The sequence below is a fragment of the Pleurodeles waltl genome, unplaced genomic scaffold (assembly GCF_031143425.1).
Source record: "Pleurodeles waltl isolate 20211129_DDA unplaced genomic scaffold, aPleWal1.hap1.20221129 scaffold_69, whole genome shotgun sequence".
Classification (NCBI taxonomy): domain Eukaryota; kingdom Metazoa; phylum Chordata; class Amphibia; order Caudata; family Salamandridae; genus Pleurodeles; species Pleurodeles waltl.
Genome location: NW_027150390.1, coordinates 687,871 through 711,745, shown reverse-complemented (window position 1 = coordinate 711,745; position 23,875 = coordinate 687,871). Strand labels below are relative to the sequence as shown.

General features: G+C 47.0%; 6 non-coding genes across 6 annotated transcripts; all 6 read left to right on the top strand.

Annotated features, from left to right (window-relative positions):
• The first annotated feature begins 2,688 nt into the window (after positions 1-2,688).
• Positions 2,689-2,760, top strand: TRNAG-UCC (transfer RNA glycine (anticodon UCC)). Its single transcript has one exon. It is a non-coding gene; the product is annotated as a tRNA-Gly (tRNA).
• Positions 2,761-5,886: 3,126 nt separating this feature from the next.
• TRNAG-UCC (transfer RNA glycine (anticodon UCC)) lies at positions 5,887-5,958 on the top strand. Its single transcript has one exon. It is a non-coding gene; the product is annotated as a tRNA-Gly (tRNA).
• A 3,719-nt stretch (positions 5,959-9,677) lies between these two features.
• TRNAG-UCC (transfer RNA glycine (anticodon UCC)) lies at positions 9,678-9,749 on the top strand. Its single transcript has one exon. It is a non-coding gene; the product is annotated as a tRNA-Gly (tRNA).
• Positions 9,750-12,864: 3,115 nt separating this feature from the next.
• Positions 12,865-12,936, top strand: TRNAG-UCC (transfer RNA glycine (anticodon UCC)). The gene has a single exon. It is a non-coding gene; the product is annotated as a tRNA-Gly (tRNA).
• Positions 12,937-20,862: 7,926 nt separating this feature from the next.
• On the top strand, positions 20,863-20,934 carry TRNAG-UCC (transfer RNA glycine (anticodon UCC)). The gene has a single exon. It is a non-coding gene; the product is annotated as a tRNA-Gly (tRNA).
• Positions 20,935-22,466: 1,532 nt separating this feature from the next.
• TRNAG-UCC (transfer RNA glycine (anticodon UCC)) lies at positions 22,467-22,538 on the top strand. Its single transcript has one exon. It is a non-coding gene; the product is annotated as a tRNA-Gly (tRNA).
• The last annotated feature ends 1,337 nt before the right edge of the window (positions 22,539-23,875 follow it).

Genomic DNA, 23,875 nt, shown 5'->3' with positions numbered 1-23,875 from the left:
AGCATACAACCAAATTTATCCGAGAGCAAGGTGAAAGAAACCCAAGGGAACAGCCCCTGTCTGCAGCAGGAAGGTTGGCTGCTTCGAATGGACAGAACTTCCAGTCCTAAGTCCACTCACGTCCCGAACGCTCATACCGGGCAAGCCCTCACCGGGTGCACCTCTGGCTCCCAGGTAAGGCCAAAACCTGAGCAAGGTAGCGCAGGATCACAGAGAAGGAGCGGGTGGGGGTGCTTCTGTCTTGACAAAGGCGTGACATGGCTAGTGACTGAGAGGGCCTTGACTTTCCCCTATGACTGACTGTGAGAGGGGAAGGCGAAGATTTTCTGCACCCAGCATGCCTTGTGACATTCTTAGGCAAATGAGGTGAGAGCCCTGCCAGAATAGCTCCAGCGATCCCATGCCACTCCTCTGAAGGCTCCTGATCTGCATAACCACAGCATTTTGAGCAGGAAGCAGAGTGGCCCAGCGGAAGCGTGCTGGGCCCATAACCCAGAGGTCGATGGATCGAAACCATCCTCTGCTAGCATGGATTGATTTTTTTTCTTGTGAGGACCACTCTCTCGTTTCCACGCTGCCAGAGCGGAAAACAGCAGGCTTGTGCCAGCTTTTTGTGGGAAGAGACTGCTCAACTATCGGTCTCTGCTCAAAGTCAGGGAGACAGATGGTCAGAGAATCAACCCTACACTTCAAAGGAAATGATGCACAGTTATGACCATTAACGAAAGATGGGACCCTCGCACTTCTTTCTGAGCCTGCTTGGAACGTTATTATTCCCTTTTTTTGTCCTGCTATTATCAATCTCCTGTGAATTTCGTGGAGCTGTTTTCTTTCTCTACCCTGCTGTTTTTCCCTTGCTGCCAATATATGCTTATTTCAATGATTTGAACTGCTGCTTTCCCTTTCTCCTTTTCTGCGCAGCTTTTGCATTGGTTTCAATCTCCAGTTCCTTAGCAGTTGCAAGAACTTTTTTCCTGATTTTCATGTTGGTCTGTAAACCAAAAATACCTCTGATACTGGTGCAATATAGTCATTGAACTCAGGGTTGTGATGTCTAGAGTTTAAAAAAAACATATGCCACGGAGCGTTGGTGGTATAGTGGTAAGCATAGCTGCCTTCCAAGCAGTTGACCCGGGTTCGATTCCCAGCCAACGCAGTGCTAATATTTATACATTAAGCAAGCTGTAGCTATTCTAACGCAATATGTTAAAAAAAAGAGAAATATCTTGACCAGATTACTCAGCTATTAGATAAATAATAAACAAAGACATAGGCAGGCATCCTAAAAGCCCCGTCTGCGACTTTCTATGTCCTGAAATTTTTATATTTTACATACAGCAGTCACCACTCACAACTGCTGGTAATAAATGGGCTGCAGGGGGGCAGGCAATGAAACGGCTAAGCCCTTCTGCCCGACCAGCCTTTAGAACTGCAGCATCTCTGCAGTAAAAAGTGTTTCAGGTCAATATCTCTCCCCTGGAAAAAATGTGCGAGACCCACCACCGATAAATGTGGCAAAAGTCCCCAACATTTTCTGCATATTTGTGCTCTTACCTGAAAGCAGCGCCACCTTTTAGTCACCGCAGGCAACTGCAGCATACAACCAAATTTATCCGAGAGCAAGGTGAAAGAAACCCAAGGGAACAGCCCCTGTCTGCACCAGGAAGGTTGGCTGCTTCGAATGGACAGAACTTCCAGTCCTAAGTCCACTCACGTCCCGAACGCTCCCAAACGCTCATACCGGGCAAGCCCTCACTGGGTGCACCTCTGGCTCCCAGGTAAGGCCAAAACCTGGGCATGGTAGCGCAGGATCACAGAGAAGGAGCGGGTGGGGGTGCTTCTGTCTTGACAAAGGCGTGACATGGCTAGTGACTGAGAGGGCCTTGACTTTCCCCTATGACTGACTGTGAGAGGGGAAGGCGAAGATTTTCTGCACCCAGCATGCCTTGTGACATTCTTAGGCAAATGGGGTGAGAGCCCTGCCAGAATAGCTCCAGCGATCCCATGCCACTACTCTAAAGGCTCCTGATCTGCATAACCACAGCATTTTGAACAGGAAGCAGAGTGGCGCAGCGGAAGCGTGCTGGGCCCATAACCCAGAGGTCGATGGATCGAAACCATCCTCTGCTAGCATGGATTGATTTTTATTCTTGTGAGGACCACTCTCTCGTTTCCACGCTGCCAGAGCGGAAAACAGCAGGCTTGTGCCAGCTTTTTGTGGGAAGAGACTGCTCATCTATCGGTCTCTGCTCAAAGTCAGGGAGACAGATGGTCAGAGAATCAACCCTACACTTCAAAGGAAATGATGCACAGTTATGACCATTAAAGAAAGATGGGACCCTCGCACTTCTTTCTGAGCCTGCTTGGAACGTTATTATTCCCTTTTTTTGTCCTGCTATTATCAATCTCCTGTGAATTTCGTGGAGCTGTTTTCTTTCTCTACCCTGCTGTTTTTCCCTTGCTGCCAATATATGCTTATTTCAATGATTTGAACTGCTGCTTTCCCTTTCTCCTTTTCTGCGCAGCTTTTGCATTGGTTTCAATCTCCAGTTCCTTAGCAGTTGCAAGAACTTTTTTCCTGATTTTCATGTTGGTCTGTAAACCAAAAATACCTCTGATACTGGTGCAATATAGTCATTGAACTCAGGGTTGTGATGTCTAGAGTTTAAAAAAAACATATGCCATGGAGCGTTGGTGGTATAGTGGTGAGCATAGCTGCCTTCCAAGCAGTTGACCCGGGTTTGATTCCCGGCCAACGCAGTGCTAATATTTATACATTAAGCAAGCTGTAGCTATTCTAACGCAATATGTTAAAAAAAAGAGAAATATCTTGACCAGATTACTCAGCTATTAGATAAATAATAAACAAAGACATAGGCAGGCATCCCAAAAGCCCCGTCTGCGACTTTCTATGTCCTGAAATTTTTATATTTTACAAACAGCAGTCACCACTCACAACTGCTGGTAATAAATGGGCTGCAGGGGGGCAGGCAATGAAACGGCTAAGCCCTTCTGCCCGACCAGCCTTTAGAACTGCAGCATCTCTGCAGTAAAAAGTGTTTCAGGTCAATATCTCTCCCCTGGAAAAAATGTGCGAGACCCACCACCGATAAATGTGGCAAAAGTCCCCAACATTTTCTGCATATTTGTGCTCTTACCTGAAAGCAGCGCCACCTTGTAGTCATCGCAGGCAACTGCAGCATACAACCAAATTTATCCGAGAGCAAGGTGAAAGAAACCCAAGGGAACAGCCCCTGTCTGCAGCAGGAAGGTTGGCTGCTTCGAATGGACAGAACTTCCAGTCCTAAGTCCACTCACGTCCCGAACGCTCCCAAACGCTCATACCGGGCAAGCCCTCACCGGGTGCACCTCTGGCTCCCAGGAAAGGCCAAAACCTGAGCATGGTAGCGCAGGATCACAGAGAAGGAGCGGGTGGGGGTGCTTCTGTCTTGACAAAGGCGTGACATGGCTAGTGACTGAGAGGGCCTTGACTTTCCCCTATGACTGACTGTGAGAGGGGAAGGCGAAGATTTTCTGCACCCAGCATGCCTTGTGACATTCTTAGGCAAATGAGGTGAGAGCCCTGCCAGAATAGCTCCAGCGATCCCATGCCACTCCTCTGAAGGCTCCTGATCTGCATAACCACAGCATTTTGAGCAGGAAGCAGAGTGGTGCAGCGGCAGCGTGCTGGGCCCATAACCCAGAGGTCGATGGATCGAAACCATCCTCTGCTAGCATGGATTGATTTTTTTTCTTGTGAGGACCACTCTCTCGTTTCCACGCTGCCAGAGCAGAAAACAGCAGGCTTGTGCCAGCTTTTTGTGGGAAGAGACTGCTCAACTATCGGTCTCTGCTCAAAGTCAGGGAGACAGATGGTCAGAGAATCAACCCTACACTTCAAAGGAAATGATGCACAGTTATGACCATTAAAGAAAGATGGGACCCTCGCACTTCTTTCTGAGCCTGCTTGGAACGTTATTATTCCCTTTTTTTGTCCTGCTATTATCAATCTCCTGTGAATTTCGTGGAGCTGTTTTCTTTCTCTACCCTGCTGTTTTTCCCTTGCTGCCAATATATGCTTATTTCAATGATTTGAACTGCTGCTTTCCCTTTCTCCTTTTCTGCGCAGCTTTTGCATTGGTTTCAATCTCCAGTTCCTTAGCAGTTGCAAGAACTTTTTTCCTGATTTTCATGTTGGTCTGTAAACCAAAAATACCTCTGATACTGGTGCAATATAGTCATTGAACTCAGGGTTGTGATGTCTAGAGTTTAAAAAAAACATATGCCACGGAGCGTTGGTGGTATAGTGGTGAGCATAGCTGCCTTCCAAGCAGTTGACCCGGGTTCGATTCCTGGCCAACGCAGTGCTAATATTTATACATTAAGCAAGCTGTAGCTATTCTAACGCAATATGTTAAAAAAAAGAGAAATATCTTGACCAGATTACTCAGCTATTAGATAAATAATAAACAAAGACATAGGCAGGCATCCTAAAAGCCCCGTCTGCGACTTTCTATGTCCTGACATTTTTATATTTTACAAACAGCAGTCACCACTCACAACTGCTGGTAATAAATGGGCTGCAGGGGGGCAGGCAATGAAACGGCTAAGCCCTTCTGCCCGACCAGCCTTTAGAACTGCAGCATCTCTGCGGTAAAAAGTGTTTCAGGTCAATATCTCTCCCCTGGAAAAAATGTGCGAGACCCACCACCGATAAATGTGGCAAAAGTCCCCAACATTTTCTGCATATTTGTGCTCTTACCTGAAAGCAGCGCCACCTTGTAGTCATCGCAGGCAACTGCAGCATACAACCAAATTTATCCGAGAGCAAGGTGAAAGAAACCCAAGGGAACAGCCCCTGTCTGCAGCAGGAAGGTTGGCTGCTTCGAATGGACAGAACTTCCAGTCCTAAGTCCACTCACGTCCCGAACGCTCATACCGGGCAAGCCCTCACCGGGTGCACCTCTGGCTCCCAGGTAAGGCCAAAACCTGAGCATGGTAGCGCAGGATCACAGAGAAGGAGCGGGTGGGGGTGCTTCTGTCTTGACAAAGGCGTGACATGGCTAGTGACTGAGAGGGCCTTGACTTTCCCCTATGACTGACTGTGAGAGGGGAAGGCGAAGATTTTCTGCACCCAGCATGCCTTGTGACATTCTTAGGCAAATGAGGTGAGAGCCCTGCCAGAATAGCTCCAGCGATCCCATGCCACTCCTCTGAAGGCTCCTGATCTGCATAACCACAGCATTTTGAGCAGGAAGCAGAGTGGCGCAGCGGAAGCGTGCTGGGCCCATAACCCAGAAGTCGATGGATCGAAACCATCCTCTGCTAGCATGGATTGATTTTTTTTCTTGTGAGGACCACTCTCTCGTTTCCACCCTGCCAGAGCGGAAAACAGCAGGCTTGTGCCAGCTTTTTGTGGGAAGAGACTGCTCAACTATCGGTCTCTGCTCAAAGTCAGGGAGACAGATGGTCAGAGAATCAACCCTACACTTCAAAGGAAATGATGCACAGTTATGACCATTAACGAAAGATGGGACCCTCGCACTTCTTTCTGAGCCTGCTTGGAACGTTATTATTCCCTTTTTTTGTCCTGCTATTATCAATCTCCTGTGAATTTCGTGGAGCTGTTTTCTTTCTCTACCCTGCTGTTTTTCCCTTGCTGCCAATATATGCTTATTTCAATGATTTGAACTGCTGCTTTCCGTTTCTCCTTTTCTACGCAGCTTTTGCATTGGTTTCAATCTCCAGTTCCTTAGCAGTTGCAAGAACTTTTTTACTGATTTTCATGTTGGTCTGTAAACCAAAAATACTTCTGATACTGGTGCAATATAGTCATTGAACTCAGGGTTGTGATGTCTAGAGTTTAAAAAAAACATATGCCATGGAGTGTTGGTGGTATAGTGGTGAGCATAGCTGCCTTCCAAGCAGTTGACCCGGGTTCGATTCCCGGCCAACGCAGTGCTAATATTTATACATTAAGCAAGCTGTAGCTATTCTAACGCAATATGTTAAAAAAAAGAGAAATATCTTGACCAGATTACTCAAAGTCAGGGAGACAGATGGTCAGAGAATCAACCCTACACTTCAAAGGAAATGATGCACAGTTATGACCTTTAAAGAAAGATGGGACCCTCGCACTTCTTTCTGAGCCTGCTTGGAACGTTATTATTCCCTTTTTTTGTCCTGCTATTATCAATCTCCTGTGAATTTCGTGGAGCTGTTTTCTTTCTCTACCCTGCTGTTTTTCCCTTGCTGCCAATATATGCTTATTTCAATGATTTGAACTGCTGCTTTCCCTTTCTCCTTTTCTGCGCAGCTTTTGCATTGGTTTCAATCTCCAGTTCCTTAGCAGTTGCAAGAACTTTTTTCCTGATTTTCATGTTGGTCTGTAAACCAAAAATACCTCTGATACTGGTGCAATATAGTCATTGAACTCAGGGTTGTGATGTCTAGAGTTTAAAAAAAACATATGCCACGGAGCGTTGGTGGTATAGTGGTGAGCATAGCTGCCTTCCAAGCAGTTGACCCGGGTTCGATTCCTGGCCAACGCAGTGCTAATATTTATACATTAAGCAAGCTGTAGCTATTCTAACGCAATATGTTAAAAAAAAGAGAAATATCTTGACCAGATTACTCAGCTATTAGATAAATAATAAACAAAGACATAGGCAGGCATCCTAAAAGCCCCGTCTGCGACTTTCTATGTCCTGAAATTTTTATATTTTACAAACAGCAGTCACCACTCACAACTGCTGGTAATAAATGGGCTGCAGGGGGGCAGGCAATGAAACGGCTAAGCCCTTCTGCCCGACCAGCCTTTAGAACTGCAGCATCTCTGCAGTAAAAAGTGTTTCAGGTCAATATCTCTCCCCTGGAAAAAATGTGCGAGACCCACCACCGATAAATGTGGCAAAAGTCCCCAACATTTTCTGCATATTTGTGCTCTTACCTGAAAGCAGCGCCACCTTGTAGTCATCGCAGGCAACTGCAGCATACAACCAAATTTATCCGAGAGCAAGGTGAAAGAAACCCAAGGGAACAGCCCCTGTCTGCAGCAGGAAGGTTGGCTGCTTCGAATGGACAGAACTTCCAGTCCTAAGTCCACTCACGTCCCGAACGCTCATACCGGGCAAGCTGTCACCGGGTGCACCTCTGGCTCCCAGGTAAGGCCAAAACCTGAGCATGGTAGCGCAGGATCACAGAGAAGGAGCGGGTGGGGGTGCTTCTGTCTTGACAAAGGCGTGACATGGCTAGTGACTGAGAGGGCCTTGACTTTCCCCTATGACTGACTGTGAGAGGGGAAGGCGAAGATTTTCTGCACCCAGCATGCCTTGTGACATTCTTAGGCAAATGAGGTGAGAGCCCTGCCAGAATAGCTCCAGCGATCCCATGCCACTCCTCTAAAGGCTCCTGATCTGCATAACCACAGCATTTTGAGCAGGAAGCAGAGTGGCGCAGCGGAAGTGTGCTGGGCCCATAACCCAGAGGTCGATGGATCGAAACCATCCTCTGCTAGCATGGATTGATTTTTTTTCTTGTGAGGACCACTCTCTCGTTTCCACGCTGCCAGAGCGGAAAACAGCAGGCTTGTGCCAGCTTTTTGTGGGAAGAGACTGCTCAACTATCGGTCTCTGCTCAAAGTCAGGGAGACAGATGGTCAGAGAATCAACCCTACACTTCAAAGGAAATGATGCACAGTTATGACCATTAACGAAAGATGGGACCCTCGCACTTCTTTCTGAGCCTGTTTGGAACGTTATTATTCCCTTTTTTTGTCCTGCTATTATCAATCTCCTGTGAATTTCGTGGAGCTGTTTTCTTTCTCTACCCTGCTGTTTTTCCCTTGCTGCCAATATATGCTTATTTCAATGATTTGAACTGCTTCTTTCCCTTTCTCCTTTTCTGCGCAGCTTTTGCATTGGTTTCAATCTCCAGTTCCTTAGCAGTTGCAAGAACTTTTTTCCTGATTTTCATGTTGGTCTGTAAACCAAAAATACCTCTGATACTGGCGCAATATAGTCATTGAACACAGGGTTGTGATGTCTAGAGTTTAAAAAAAACATATGCCACGGAGCGTTGGTGGTATAGTGGTGAGCATAGCTGCCTTCCAAGCAGTTGACCCGGGTTCGATTCCTGGCCAACGCAGTGCTAATATTTATACATTAAGCAAGCTGTAGCTATTCTAACGCAATATGTTAAAAAAAAGAGAAATATCTTGACCAGATTACTCAGCTATTAGATAAATAATAAACAAAGACATAGGCAGGCATCCCAAAAGCCCCGTCTGGGACTTTCTATATCCTGAAATTTGTATATTTTACAAACAGCAGTCACCACTCACAACTGCTGGTAATAAATGGGCTGCAGGGGGGCAGGCAATGAAACGGCTAAGCCCTTCTGCCCGACCAGCCTTTAGAACTGCAGCATCTCTGCAGTAAAAAGTGTTTCAGGTCAATATCTCTCCCCTGGAAAAAATGTGCGAGACCCACCACCGATAAATGTGGCAAAAGTCCCCAACATTTTCTGCATATTTGTGCTCTTACCTGAAAGCAGCGCCACCTTGTAGTCATCGCAGGCAACTGCAGCATACAACCAAATTTATCCGAGAGCAAGGTGAAAGAAACCCAAGGGAACAGCCCCTGTCTGCAGCAGGAAGTTTGGCTGCTTCGAATGGACAGAACTTCCAGTCCTAAGTCCACTCACGTCCCGAACGCTCCCAAACGCTCATACCGGGCAAGCCCTCACCGGGTGCACCTCTGGCTCCCAGGTAAGGCCAAAACCTGAGCATGGTAGCGCAGGATCACAGAGAAGGAGCGGGTGGGTGTGCTTCTGTCTTGACAAAGGCGTGACATGGCTAGTGACTGAGAGGGCCTTGACTTTCCCCTATGACTGACTGTGAGAGGGGAAGGCGAAGATTTTCTGCACCCAGCATGCCTTGTGACATTCTTAGGCAAATGAGGTGAGAGCCCTGCCAGAATAGCTCCAGCGATCCAATGCCACTCCTCTGAAGGCTCCTGATCTGCATAACCACAGCATTTTGAGCAGGAAGCAGAGTGGCGCAGCAGAAGCGTGCTGGGCCCATAACCCAGAGGTCGATGGATCGAAACCATCCTCTGCTAGCATGGATTGAATTTTTTTCTTGTGAGGACCACTCTCTCGTTTCCACGCTGCCAGAGCGGAAAACAGCAGGCTTGTGCCAGCTTTTTGTGGGAAGAGACTGCTCAACTATCGGTCTCTGCTCAAAGTCAGGGAGACAGATGGTCAGAGAATCAACCCTACACTTCAAAGGAAATGATGCACAGTTATGACCATTAAAGAAAGATGGGACCCTTGCACTTCTTTCTGAGCCTGCTTGGAACGTTATTATTCCCTTTTTTTGTCCTGCTATTATCAATCTCCTGTGAATTTCGTGGAGCTGTTTTCTTTCTCTACCCTGCTGTTTTTCCCTTGCTGCCAATATATGCTTATTTCAATGATTTGAACTGCTGCTTTCCCTTTCTCCTTTTCTGCGCAGCTTTTGCATTGGTTTCAATCTCCAGTTCCTTAGCAGTTGCAAGAACTTTTTTCCTGATTTTCATGTTGGTCTGTAAACCAAAAATACCTCTGATACTGGTGCAATATAGTCATTGAACTCAGGGTTGTGATGTCTAGAGTTTAAAAAAAACATATGCCACGGAGCGTTGGTGGTATAGTGGTAAGCATAGCTGCCTTCCAAGCAGTTGACCCGGGTTCGATTCCCGGCCAACGCAGTGCTAATATTTATACATTAAGCAAGCTGTAGCTATTCTAACGCAATATGTTAAAAAAAAGAGAAATATCTTGACCAGATTACTCAGCTATTAGATAAATAATAAACAAAGACATAGGCAGGCATCCTAAAAGCCCCGTCTGCGACTTTCTATGTCCTGAAATTTTTATATTTTACAAACAGCAGTCACCACTCACAACTGCTGGTAATAAATGGGCTGCAGGGGGGCAGGCAATGAAACGGCTAAGCCCTTCTGCCCGACCAGCCTTTAGAACTGCAGCATCTCTGCAGTAAAAAGTGTTTCAGGTCAATATCTCTCCCCTGGAAAAAATGTGCGAGACCCACCACCGATAAATGTGGCAAAAGTCCCCAACATTTTCTGCATATTTGTGCTCTTACCTGAAAGCAGCGCCACCTTGTAGTCATCGCAGGCAACTGCAGCATACAACCAAATTTATCCGAGAGCAAGGTGAAAGAAACCCAAGGGAACAGCCCGTGTCTGCAGCAGGAAGGTTGGCTGCTTCGAATGGACAGAACTTCCAGTCCTAAGTCCACTCACGTCCCGAACGCTCATACCGGGCAAGCCCTCACCGGGTGCACCTCTGGCTCCCAGGTAAGGCCAAAACCTGAGCATGGTAGCGCAGGATCACAGAGAAGGAGCGGGTGGGGGTGCTTCTGTCTTGACAAAGGCGTGACATGGCTAGTGACTGAGAGGGCCTTGACTTTCCCCTATGACTGACTGTGAGAGGGGAAGGCGAAGATTTTCTGCACCCAGCATGCCTTGTGACATTCTTAGGCAAATGAGGTGAGAGCCCTGCCAGAATAGCTCCAGCGATCCCATGCCACTCCTCTAAAGGCTCCTGATCTGCATAACCACAGCATTTTGAGCAGGAAGCAGAGTGGCGCAGCGGAAGTGTGCTGGGCCCATAACCCAGAGGTCGATGGATCGAAACCATCCTCTGCTAGCATGGATTGATTTTTTTTCTTGTGAGGACCACTCTCTCGTTTCCACGCTGCCAGAGCGGAAAACAGCAGGCTTGTGCCAGCTTTTTGTGGGAAGAGACTGCTCAACTATCGGTCTCTGCTCAAAGTCAGGGAGACAGATGGTCAGAGAATCAACCCTACACTTCAAAGGAAATGATGCACAGTTATGACCATTAACGAAAGATGGGACCCTCGCACTTCTTTCTGAGCCTGTTTGGAACGTTATTATTCCCTTTTTTTGTCCTGCTATTATCAATCTCCTGTGAATTTCGTGGAGCTGTTTTCTTTCTCTACCCTGCTGTTTTTCCCTTGCTGCCAATATATGCTTATTTCAATGATTTGAACTGCTTCTTTCCCTTTCTCCTTTTCTGCGCAGCTTTTGCATTGGTTTCAATCTCCAGTTCCTTAGCAGTTGCAAGAACTTTTTTCCTGATTTTCATGTTGGTCTGTAAACCAAAAATACCTCTGATACTGGCGCAATATAGTCATTGAACACAGGGTTGTGATGTCTAGAGTTTAAAAAAAACATATGCCACGGAGCGTTGGTGGTATAGTGGTGAGCATAGCTGCCTTCCAAGCAGTTGACCCGGGTTCGATTCCTGGCCAACGCAGTGCTAATATTTATACATTAAGCAAGGTGTAGCTATTCTAACGCAATATGTTAAAAAAAAGAGAAATATCTTGACCAGATTACTCAGCTATTAGATAAATAATAAACAAAGACATAGGCAGGCATCCCAAAAGCCCCGTCTGGGACTTTCTATATCCTGAAATTTGTATATTTTACAAACAGCAGTCACCACTCACAACTGCTGGTAATAAATGGGCTGCAGGGGGGCAGGCAATGAAACGGCTAAGCCCTTCTGCCCGACCAGCCTTTAGAACTGCAGCATCTCTGCAGTAAAAAGTGTTTCAGGTCAATATCTCTCCCCTGGAAAAAATGTGCGAGACCCACCACCGATAAATGTGGCAAAAGTCCCCAACATTTTCTGCATATTTGTGCTCTTACCTGAAAGCAGCGCCACCTTGTAGTCATCGCAGGCAACTGCAGCATACAACCAAATTTATCCGAGAGCAAGGTGAAAGAAACCCAAGGGAACAGCCCCTGTCTGCAGCAGGAAGTTTGGCTGCTTCGAATGGACAGAACTTCCAGTCCTAAGTCCACTCACGTCCCGAACGCTCCCAAACGCTCGCCCTCACCGGGTGCACCTCTGGCTCCCAGGTAAGGCCAAAACCTGAGCATGGTAGCGCAGGATCACAGAGAAGGAGCGGGTGGGGGTGCTTCTGTCTTGACAAAGGCGTGACATGGCTAGTGACTGAGAGGGCCTTGACTTTCCCCTATGACTGACTGTGAGAGGGGAAGGCGAAGATTTTCTGCACCCAGCATGCCTTGTGACATTCTTAGGCAAATGAGGTGAGAGCCCTGCCAGAATAGCTCCAGCGATCCCATGCCACTCCTCTGAAGGCTCCTGATCTGCATAACCACAGTATTTTGAGCAGGAAGCAGAGTGGCGCAGCGGAAGCGTGCTGGGCCCATAACCCAGAGGTCGATGTTTCGAAGCCATCTTCTGCTAGCATGGATTGATTTTTTTTCTTGTGAGGACCACTCTCTCGTTTCCACGCTGCCAGAGCGGAAAACAGCAGGCTTGTGCCAGCTTTTTGTGGGAAGAGACTGCTCAACTATCGGTCTCTGCTCAAAGTCAGGGAGACAGATGGTCAGAGAATCAACCCTACACTTCAAAGGAAATGATGCACAGTTATGACCATTAACGAAAGATGGGACCCTCGCACTTCTTTCTGAGGCTGCTTGGAACGTTATTATTCCCTTTTTTTGTCCTGCTATTATCAATCTCCTGTGAATTTCGTGGAGCTGTTTTCTTTCTCTACCCTGCTGTTTTTCCCTTGCTGCCAATATATGCTTATTTCAATGATTTGAACTGCTGCTTTCCCTTTCTCCTTTTCTGCGCAGCTTTTGCATTGGTTTCAATCTCCAGTTCCTTAGCAGTTGCAATAACTTTTTTCCTGATTTTCATGTTGGTCTGTAAACCAAAAATACCTCTGATACTGGTGCAATATAGTCATTGAACTCAGGGTTGTGATGTCTAGAGTTTAAAAAAAACATATGCCACGGAGCGTTGGTGGTATAGTGGTGAGCATAGCTGCCTTCCAAGCAGTTGACCCGGGTTCGATTCCCGGCCAACGCAGTGCTAATATTTATACATTAAGCAAGCTGTAGCTATTCTAACGCAATATGTTAAAAAAATGAGAAATATCTTGACCAGATTACTCAGCTATTAGATAAATAATAAACAAAGACATAGGCAGGCATCCCAAAAGCCCCGTCTGCGACTTTCTATGTCCTGAAATTTTTATATTTTACAAACAGCAGTCACCACTCACAACTGCTGGTAATAAATGGGCTGCAGGGGGGCAGGCAATGAAACGGCTAAGCCCTTCTGCCCGACCAGCCTTTAGAACTGCAGCATCTCTGCAGTAAAAAGTGTTTCAGGTCAATATCTCTCCCCTGGAAAAAATGTGCGAGACCCACCACCGATAAATGTGGCAAAAGTCCCCAACATTTTCTGCATATTTGTGCTCTTACCTGAAAGCAGCGCCACCTTGTAGTCATCGCAGGCAACTGCAGCATACAACCAAATTTATCCGAGAGCAAGGTGAAAGAAACCCAAGGGAACAGCCCCTGTCTGCAGCAGGAAGGTTGGCTGCTTCGAATGGACAGAACTTCCAGTCCTAAGTCCACTCACGTCCCGAACGCTCCCAAACGTTCATACCGGGCAAGCCCTCACCGGGTGCACCTCTGGCTCCCAGGTAAGGCCAAAACCTGAGCATGGTAGCGCAGGATCACAGAGAAGGAGCGGGTGGGGGTGCTTCTGTCTTGACAAAGGCGTGACATGGCTAGTGACTGAGAGGGCCTTGACTTTCCCCTATGACTGACTGTGAGAGGGGAAGGCGAAGATTTTCTGCACCCAGCATGCCTTGTGACATTCTTAGGCAAATGAGGTGAGAGCCCTGCCAGAATAGCTCCAGCGATCCCATGCCACTCCTCTGAAGGCTCCTGATCTGCATAACCACAGCATTTTAAGCAGGAAGCAGAGTGGCGCAGCGGAAGCGTGCTGGGCCCATAACCCAGAGATCGATGGATCGAAACCATCCTCTGCTAGCATGGATTGAATTTTTTTCTTGTGAGGACCACTCTCTCGTTTCCACGCTGCCAGAGCGGAAAACAGCAGGCTTGTGCCAGCTTTTTGTGGGAAGAGACTGCTCAACTATCGGTCTCTGCTCAAAGTCAGGGAGACAGATGGTCAGAGAATCAACCCTACACTTCAAAGGAAATGATGCACAGTTATGACCATTAAAGAAAGATGGGACCCTCGCACTTCTTTCTGAGCCTGCTTGGAACGTTATTATTCCCTTTTTTTGTCCTGCTATTATCAATCTCCTGTGAATTTCGTGGAGCTGTTTTCTTTCTCTACCCTGCTGTTTTTCCCTTGCTGCCAATATATGCTTATTTCAATGATTTGAACTGCTGCTTTCCCTTTCTCCTTTTCTGCGCAGCTTTTGCATTGGTTTCAATCTCCAGTTCCTTAGCAGTTGCAAGAACTTTTTTCCTGATTTTCATGTTGGTCTGTAAACCAAAAATACCTCTGATACTGGTGCAATATAGTCATTGAACTCAGGGTTGTGATGTCTAGAGTTTAAAAAAAACATATGCCACGGAGCGTTGGTGGTATAGTGGTAAGCATAGCTGCCTTCCAAGCAGTTGACCCGGGTTCGATTCCTGGCCAACGCAGTGATAATATTTATACATTAAGCAAGCTGTAGCTATTCTAACGCAATATGTTAAAAAAAAGAGAAATATCTTGACCAGATTACTCAGCTATTAGATAAATAATAAACAAAGACATAGGCAGGCATCCTAAAAGCCCCGTCTGCGACTTTCTATGTCCTGAAATTTTTATATTTTACAAACAGCAGTCACCACTCACAACTGCTGGTAATAAATGGGCTGCAGGGGGGCAGGCAATGAAACGGCTAAGCCCTTCTGCCCGACCAGCCTTTAGAACTGCAGCATCTCTGCAGTAAAAAGTGTTTCAGGTCAATATCTCTCCCCTGGAAAAAATGTGCGAGACCCACCACCGATAAATGTGGCAAAAGTCCCCAACATTTTCTGCATATTTGTGCTCTTACCTAAAAGCAGCGCCACCTTGTAGTCATCGCAGGCAACTGCAGCATACAACCAAATTTATCCGAGAGCAAGGTGAAAGAAACCCAAGGGAACAGCCCCTGTCTGCAGCAGGAAGGTTGGCTGCTTCGAATGGACAGAACTTCCAGTCCTAAGTCCACTCACGTCCCGAACGCTCATACCGGGCAAGCCCTCACCAGGTGCACCTCTGGCTCCCAGGTAAGGCCAAAACCTGAGCATGGTAGCGCAGGATCACAGAGAAGGAGCGGGTGGGGGTGCTTCTGTCTTGACAAAGGCGTGACATGGCTAGTGACTGAGAGGGCCTTGACTTTCCCCTATGACTGACTGTGAGAGGGGAAGGCGAAGATTTTCTGCACCCAGCATGCCTTGTGACATTCTTAGGCAAATGAGGTGAGAGCACTGCCAGAATAGCTCCAGCGATCCCATGCCACTCCTCTGAAGGCTCCTGATCTGCATAACCACAGCATTTTGAGCAGGAAGCAGAGTGGCGCAGCGGAAGCGTGCTGGGCCCATAACCCAGAGGTTGATGGATCGAAACCATCCTCTGCTAGCATGGATTGATTTTTTTTCTTGTGAGGACCACTGTCTCGTTTCCGCCCTGCCAGAGCGGAAAACAGCAGGCTTGTGCCAGCTTTTTGTGGGAAGAGACTGCTCAACTATCGGTCTCTGCTCAAAGTCAGGGAGACAGATGGTCAGAGAATCAACCCTACACTTCAAAGGAAATGATGCACAGTTATGACCATTAACGAAAGATGGGACCCTCGCACTTCTTTCTGAGCCTGCTTGGAACGTTATTATTCCCTTTTTTTGTCCTGCTATTATCAATCTCCTGTGAATTTCGTGGAGCTGTTTTCTTTCTCTACCCTGCTGTTTTTCCCTTGCTGCCAATATATGCTTATTTCAATGATTTGAACTGCTGCTTTCCGTTTCTCCTTTTCTGCGCAGCTTTTGCATTGGTTTCAATCTCCAGTTCCTTAGCAGTTGCAAGAACTTTTTTACTGATTTTCATGTTGGTCTGTAAACCAAAAATGCTTCTGATACTGGTGCAATATAGTCATTGAACTCAGGGTTGTGATGTCTAGAGTTTAAAAAAAACATATGCCATGGAGTGTTGGTGGTATAGTGGTGAGCATAGCTGCCTTCCAAGCAGTTGACCCGGGTTTGATTCCCGGCCAACGCAGTGCTAATATTTATACATTAAGCAAGCTGTAGCTATTCTAACGCAATATGTTAAAAAAAAGAGAAATATCTTGTCCAGATTACTCAGCTATTAGATAAATAATAAACAAAGACATAGGCAGGCATCCCAAAAGCTCCGTCTGCGACTTTCTATGTCCTGAAATTTTTATATTTTACATACAGCAGTCACCACTCACAACTGCTGGTAATAAATGGGCTGCAGGGGGGCAGGCAATGAAACGTCTAAGCCCTTCTGCCCGATCAGCCTTTAGAACTGCAGCATCTCTGCAGTAAAAAGTGTTTCAGGTCAATATCTCTCCCCTGGAAAAAATGTGCGAGACCCACCACCGATAAATGTGGCAAAAGTCCCCAACATTTTCTGCATATTTGTGCTCTTACCTGAAAGCAGCGCCACCTTTTAGTCATCGCAGGCAACTGCAGCATACAACCAAATTTATCCGAGAGCAAGGTGAAAGAAACCCAAGGGAACAGCCCCTGTCTGCACCAGGAAGGTTGGCTGCTTCGAATGGACAGAACTTCCAGTCCTAAGTCCACTCACGTCCCGAACGCTCCCAAACGCTCATACCGGGCAAGCCCTCACTGGGTGCACCTCTGGCTCCCAGGTAAGGCCAAAACCTGAGCATGGTAGCGCAGGATCACAGAGAAGGAGCGGGTGGGGGTGCTTCTGTCTTGACAAAGGCGTGACATGGCTAGTGACTGAGAGGGCCTTGACTTTCCCCTATGACTGACTGTGAGAGGGGAAGGCGAAGATTTTCTGCACCCAGCATGCCTTGTGACATTCTTAGGCAAATGAGGTGAGAGCCCTGCCAGAATAGCTCCAGCGATCCCATGCCACTCCTCTGAAGGCTCCTGATCTGCATAACCACAGCATCTTGAGCAGGAAGCAGAGTGGCGCAGCGGAAGCGTGCTGGGCCCATAACCCAGAGGTCGATGGATCGAAACCATCCTCTGCTAGCATGGATTGATTTTTTTTCTTGTGAGGACCACTCTCTCGTTTCCACGCTGCCAGAGCGGAAAACAGCAGGCTTGTGCCAGCTTTTTGTGGGAAGAGACTGCTCAACTATCGGTCTCTGCTCAAAGTCAGGGAGACAGATGGTCAGAGAATCAACCCTACACTTCAAAGGAAATGATGCACAGTTATGACCATTAAAGAAAGATGGGACCCTCGCACTTCTTTCTGAGCCTGCTTGGAACGTTATTATTCCCTTTTTTTGTCCTGCTATTATCAATCTCCTGTGAATTTCGTGGAGCTGTTTTCTTTCTCTACCCTGCTGTTTTTTCCTTGCTGCCAATATATGCTTATTTCAATGATTTGAACTGCTGCTTTCCCTTTCTCCTTTTCTGCGCAGCTTTTGCATTGGTTTCAATCTCCAGTTCCTTAGCAGTTGCAAGAACTTTTTTCCTGATTTTCATGTTGGTCTGTAAACCAAAAATACCTCTGATACTGGTGCAATATAGTCATTGAACTCAGGGTTGTGATGTCTAGAGTTTAAAAAAAACATATGCCACGGAGCGTTGGTGGTATAGTGGTAAGCATAGCTGCCTTCCAAGCAGTTGACCCGGGTTCGATTCCTGGCCAACGCAGTGCTAATATTTATACATTAAGCAAGCTGTAGCTATTCTAACGCAATATGTTAAAAAAAAGAGAAATATCTTGACCAGATTACTCAGCTATTAGATAAATAATAAACAAAGACATAGGCAGGCATCCTAAAAGCCCCGTCTGCGACTTTCTATGTCCTGAAATTTTTATATTTTACAAACAGCAGTCACCACTCACAACTGCTGGTAATAAATGGGCTGCAGGGGGGCAGGCAATGAAACGGCTAAGCCCTTCTGCCCGACCAGCCTTTAGAACTGCAGCATCTCTGCAGTAAAAAGTGTTTCAGGTCAATATCTCTCCCCTGGAAAAAATGTGCGAGACCCACCACCGATAAATGTGGCAAAAGTCCCCAACATTTTCTGCATATTTGTGCTCTTACCTGAAAGCAGCGCCACCTTGTAGTCATCGCAGGCAACTGCAGCATACAACCAAATTTATCCGAGAGCAAGGTGAAAGAAACCCAAGGGAACAGCCCCTGTCTGCAGCAGGAAGGTTGGCTGCTTCGAATGGACAGAACTTCCAGTCCTAAGTCCACTCACGTCCTGAACGCTCCCAAACGCTCATACCGGGCAAGCCCTCACCGGGTGCACCTCTGGCTGCCAGGTAAGGCCAAAACCTGAGCATGGTAGCGCAGGATCACAGAGAAGGAGCGGGTGGGGGTGCTTCTGTCTTGACAAAGGCGTGACATGGCTAGTGACTGAGAGGGCCTTGACTTTCCCCTATGACTGACTGTGAGAGGGGAAGGCGAAGATTTTCTGCACCCAGCATGCCTTGTGACATTCTTAGGCAAATGAGGTGAGAGCCCTGCCAGAATAGCTCCAGCGATCCCATGCCACTCCTCTGAAGGCTCCTGATCTGCATAACCACAGCATTTTGAACAGGAAGCAGAGTGGCGCAGCGGAAGCGTGCTGGGCCCATAACCCAGAGGTCGATGGATCGAAACCATCCTCTGCTAGCATGGATTGATTTTTTTTCTTGTGAGGACCACTCTCTCGTTTCCACGCTGCCAGAGCGGAAAACAGCAGGCTTGTGCCAGCTTTTTGTGGGAAGAGACTGCTCAACTATCGGTCTCTGCTCAAAGTCAGGGAAACAGATGTTCAGAGAATCAACCCTACACTTCAAAGGAAATGATGCACAGTTATGACCATTAAAGAAAGATGGGACCCTCGCACTTCTTTCTGAGCCTGCTTGGAACGTTATTATTCCCTTTTTTTGTCCTGCTATTATCAATCTCCTGTGAATTTCGTGGAGCTGTTTTCTTTCTCTACCCTGCTGTTTTTCCCTTGCTGCCAATATATGCTTATTTCAATGATTTGAACTGCTGCTTTCCCTTTCTCCTTTTCTGCGCAGCTTTTGCATTGGTCTCAATCTCCAGTTCCTTAGCAGTTGCAAGAACTTTTTTCTGATTTTCATGTTGGTCTGTAAACCAAAAATACCTCTGATACTGGTGCAATATAGTCATTGAACTCAGGGTTGTGATGTCTAGAGTTTAAAAAAAACATATGCCACGGAGCGTTGGTGGTATAGTGGTGAGCATAGCTGCCTTCCAAGCAGTTGACCTGGGTTTGATTCCCGGCCAACGCAGTGCTAATATTTATACATTAAGCAAGCTGTAGCTATTCTAACGCAATATGTTAAAAAAAAGAGAAATATCTTGACCAGATTACTCAGCTATTAGATAAATAATAAACAAAGACATAGGCAGGCATCCCAAAAGCCCCGTCTGCGACTTTCTATGTCCTGAAATTTTTATATTTTACAAACAGCAGTCACCACTCACAACTGCTGGTAATAAATGGGCTGCAGGGGGGCAGGCAATGAAACGGCTAAGCCCTTCTGCCCGACCAGCCTTTAGAACTGCAGCATCTCTGCAGTAAAAAGTGTTTCAGGTCAATATCTCTCCCCTGGAAAAAATGTGCGAGACCCACCACTGATAAATGTGGCAAAAGTCCCCAACATTTTCTGCATATTTGTGCTCTTACCTGAAAGCAGCGCCACCTTGTAGTCATCGCAGGCAACTGCAGCATACAACCAAATTTATCCGAGAGCAAGGTGAAAGAAACCCAAGGGAACAGCCCCTGTCTGCAGCAGGAAGGTTGGCTGCTTCGAATGGACAGAACTTCCAGTCCTAAGTCCACTCACGTCCCGAACGCTCATACCGGGCAAGCCCTCACCGGGTGCACCTCTGGCTCCCAGGTAAGGCCAAAACCTGAGCATGGTAGCGCAGGATCACAGAGAAGGAGCGGGTGGGGGTGCTTCTGTCTTGACAAAGGCGTGACATGGCTAGTGACTGAGAGGGCCTTGACTTTCCCCTATGACTGACTGTGAGAGGGGAAGGCGAAGATTTTCTGCACCCAGCATGCCTTGTGACATTCTTAGGCAAATGAGGTGAGAGCCCTGCCAGAATAGCTCCAGCGATCCCATGCCACTCCTCTGAAGGCTCCTGATCTGCATAACCACAGCATTTTGAACAGGAAGCAGAGTGGCGCAGCGGAAGCGTGCTGGGCCCATAACCCAGAGGTCGATGGATCGAAACCATCCTCTGCTAGCATGGATTGATTTTTTTTCTTGTGAGGACCACTCTCTCGTTTCCACGCTGCCAGAGCGGAAAACAGCAGGCTTGTGCCAGCTTTTTGTGGGAAGAGACTGCTCAACTATCGGTCTCTGCTCAAAGTCAGGGAGACAGATGGTCAGAGAATCAACCCTACACTTCAAAGGAAATGATGCACAGTTATGACCATTAAAGAAAGATGGGCCCTCGCACTTCTTTCTGAGCCTGCTTGGAACGTTATTATTCCCTTTTTTTGTCCTGCTATTATCAATCTCCTGTGAATTTCGTGGAGCTGTTTTCTTTCTCTACCCTGCTGTTTTTCCCTTGCTGCCAATATATGCTTATTTCAATGATTTGAACTGCTGCTTTCTCTTTCTCCTTTTCTGCGCAGCTTTTGCATTGGTTTCAATCTCCAGTTCCTTAGCAGTTGCAAGAACTTTTTTCCTGATTTTCATGTTGGTCTGTAAACCAAAAATACCTCTGATACTGGTGCAATATAGTCACTGAACTCAGGGTTGTGATGTCTAGAGTTTAAAAAAAACATATGCCATGGAGCGTTGGTGGTATAGTGGTGAGCATAGCTGCCTTCCAAGCAGTTGACCCGGGTTCGATTCCCGGCCAACGCAGTGCTAATATTTATACATTAAGCAAGCTGTAGCTATTTTAACGCAATATGTTAAAAAAAAGAGAAATATCTTGACCAGATTACTCAGCTATTAGATAAATAATAAACAAAGACATAGGCAGGCATCCCAAAAGCCCCGTCTGCGACTTTCTATGTCCTGAAATTTTTATATTTTACAAACAGCAGTCACCACTCACAACTGCTGGTAATAAATGGGCTGCAGGGGGGCAGGCAATGAAACGGCTAAGCCCTTCTGCCCGACCAGCCTTTAGAACTGCAGCATCTCAGCAGTAAAAAGTGTTTCAGGTCAATATCTCTCCCCTGGAAAAAATGTGCGAGACCCACCACCGATAAATGTGGCAAAAGTCCCCAACATTTTCTGCATATTTGTGCTCTTACCTGAAAGCAGCGCCACCTTGTAGTCATCGCAGGCAACTGCAGCATACAACCAAATTTATCCGAGAGCAAGGTGAAAGAAACCCAAGGGAACAGCCCCTGTCTGCAGCAGGAAGGTTGGCTGCTTCGAATGGACAGAACTTCCAGTCCTAAGTCCACTCACATCCCGAACGCTCTCAAACGCTCATACCGGGCAAGCCCTCACCGGGTGCACCTCTGGCTCCCAGGTAAGGCCAAAACCTGAGCATGGTAGCGCAGGATCACAGAGAAGGAGCGGGTGGGGGTGCTTCTGTCTTGAAAAAGGCGTGACATGGCTAGTGACTGAGAGGGCCTTGACTTTCCCCTATGACTGACTGTGAGAGGGGAAGGCGAAGATTTTCGGCACCCAGCATGCCTTGTGACATTCTTAGGCAAATGAGGTGAGAGCCCTGCCAGAATAGCTCCAGCGATCCCATGCCACTCCTCTGAAGGCTCCTGATCTGCATAACCACAGCATTTTGAGCAGGAAGCAGAGTGGCACAGCGGAAGCGTGCTGGGCCCATAACCCAGAGGTCGATGGATTGAATCCATCCTCTGCTAGCATGGATTGAATTTTTTTCTTGTGAGGACCACTCTCTCGTTTCCACGCTGCCAGAGCGGAAAACAGCAGGCTTGTGCCAGCTTTTTGTGGGAAGAGACTGCTCAACTATCGGTCTCTGCTCAAAGTCAGGGAGACAGATGGTCAGAGAATCAACCCTACACTTCAAAGGAAATGATGCACAGTTATGACCATTAAAGAAAGATGGGACCCTCGCACTTCTTTCTGAGCCTGCTTGGAACGTTATTATTCCCTTTTTTTGTCCTGCTATTATCAATCTCCTGTGAATTTCGTGGAGCTGTTTTCTTTCTCTACCCTGCTGTTTTTCCCTTGCTGCCAATATATGCTTATTTCAATGATTTGAACTGCTGCTTTCCCTTTCTCCTTTTCTGCGCAGCTTTTGCATTGGTTTCAATCTCCAGTTCCTTAGCAGTTGCAAGAACTTTTTTCCTGATTTTCATGTTGGTCTGTAAACCAAAAATACCTCTGATACTGGTGCAATATAGTCATTGAACTCAGGGTTGTGATGTCTAGAGTTTAAAAAAAACATATGCCACGGAGCGTTGGTGGTATAGTGGTAAGCATAGCTGCCTTCCAAGCAGTTGACCCGGGTTCGATTCCCGGCCAACGCAGTGCTAATATTTATACATTAAGCAAGCTGTAGCTATTCTAACGCAATATGTTAAAAAAAAGAGAAATATCTTGACCAGATTACTCAGCTATTAGATAAATAATAAACAAAGCCATAGGCAGGCATCCTAAAAGCCCCGTCTGCGACTTTCTATGTCCTGAAATTTTTATATTTTACAAACAGCAGTCACCACTCACAACTGCTGGTAATAAATGGGCTGCAGGGGGGCAGGCAATGAAACGTCTAAGCCCTTCTGCCCGACCAGCCTTTAGAACTGCAGCATCTCTGCAGTAAAAAGTGTTTCAGGTCAATATCTCTCCCCTGAAAAAAATGTGCGAGACCCACCACCGATAAATGTGGCAAAAGTCCCCAACATTTTCTGCAGATTTGTGCTCTTACCTGAAAGCAGCGCCACCTTGTAGTCATCGCAGGCAACTGCAGCATACAACCAAATTTATCCGAGAGCAAGGTGAAAGAAACCCAAGGGAACAGCCCCTGTCTGCAGCAGGAAGGTTGGCTGCTTCGAATGGACAGAACTTCCAGTCCTAAGTCCACTCACGTCCTGAACGCTCCCAAACGCTCATACCGGGCAAGCCCTCACCGGGTGCACCTCTGGCTCCCAGGTAAGGCCAAAACCTGAGCATGATAGCGCAGGATCACAGAGAAGGAGCGGGTGGGGGTGCTTCTGTCTTGACAAAGGCGTGACATGGCTAGTGACTGAGAGGGCCTTGACTTTCCCCTATGACTGACTGTGAGAGGGGAAGGCGAAGATTTTCTGCACCCAGCATGCCTTGTGACATTCTTAGGCAAATGAGGTGAGAGCCCTGCCAGAATAGCTCCAGCGATCCCATGCCACTCCTCTGAAGGCTCCTGATCTGCATAACCACAGCATTTTGAGCAGGAAGCAGAGTGGCGCAGCGGAAGTGTGCTGGGCCCATAACCCAGAGGTCGATTGAACGAAACCATCCTCTGCTAGCATGGATTGATTTTTTTTCTTGTGAGGACCACTCTCTCGTTTCCACGCTGCCAGAGCGGAAAACAGCAGGCTTGTGCCAGCTTTTTGTGGGAAGAGACTGCTCAACTATCGGTCTCTGCTCAAAGTCAGGGAGACAGATGGTCAGAGAATCAACCCTACACTTCAAAGGAAATGATGCACAGTTATGACCATTAACGAAAGATGGGACCCTCGCACTTCTTTCTGAGCCTGCTTGGAACGTTATTATACCCTTTTTTTGTCCTGCTATTATCAATCTCCTGTGAATTTCGTGGAGCTGTTTTCTTTCTCTACCCTGCTGTTTTTCCCTTGCTGCCAATATATGCTTATTTCAATGATTTGAA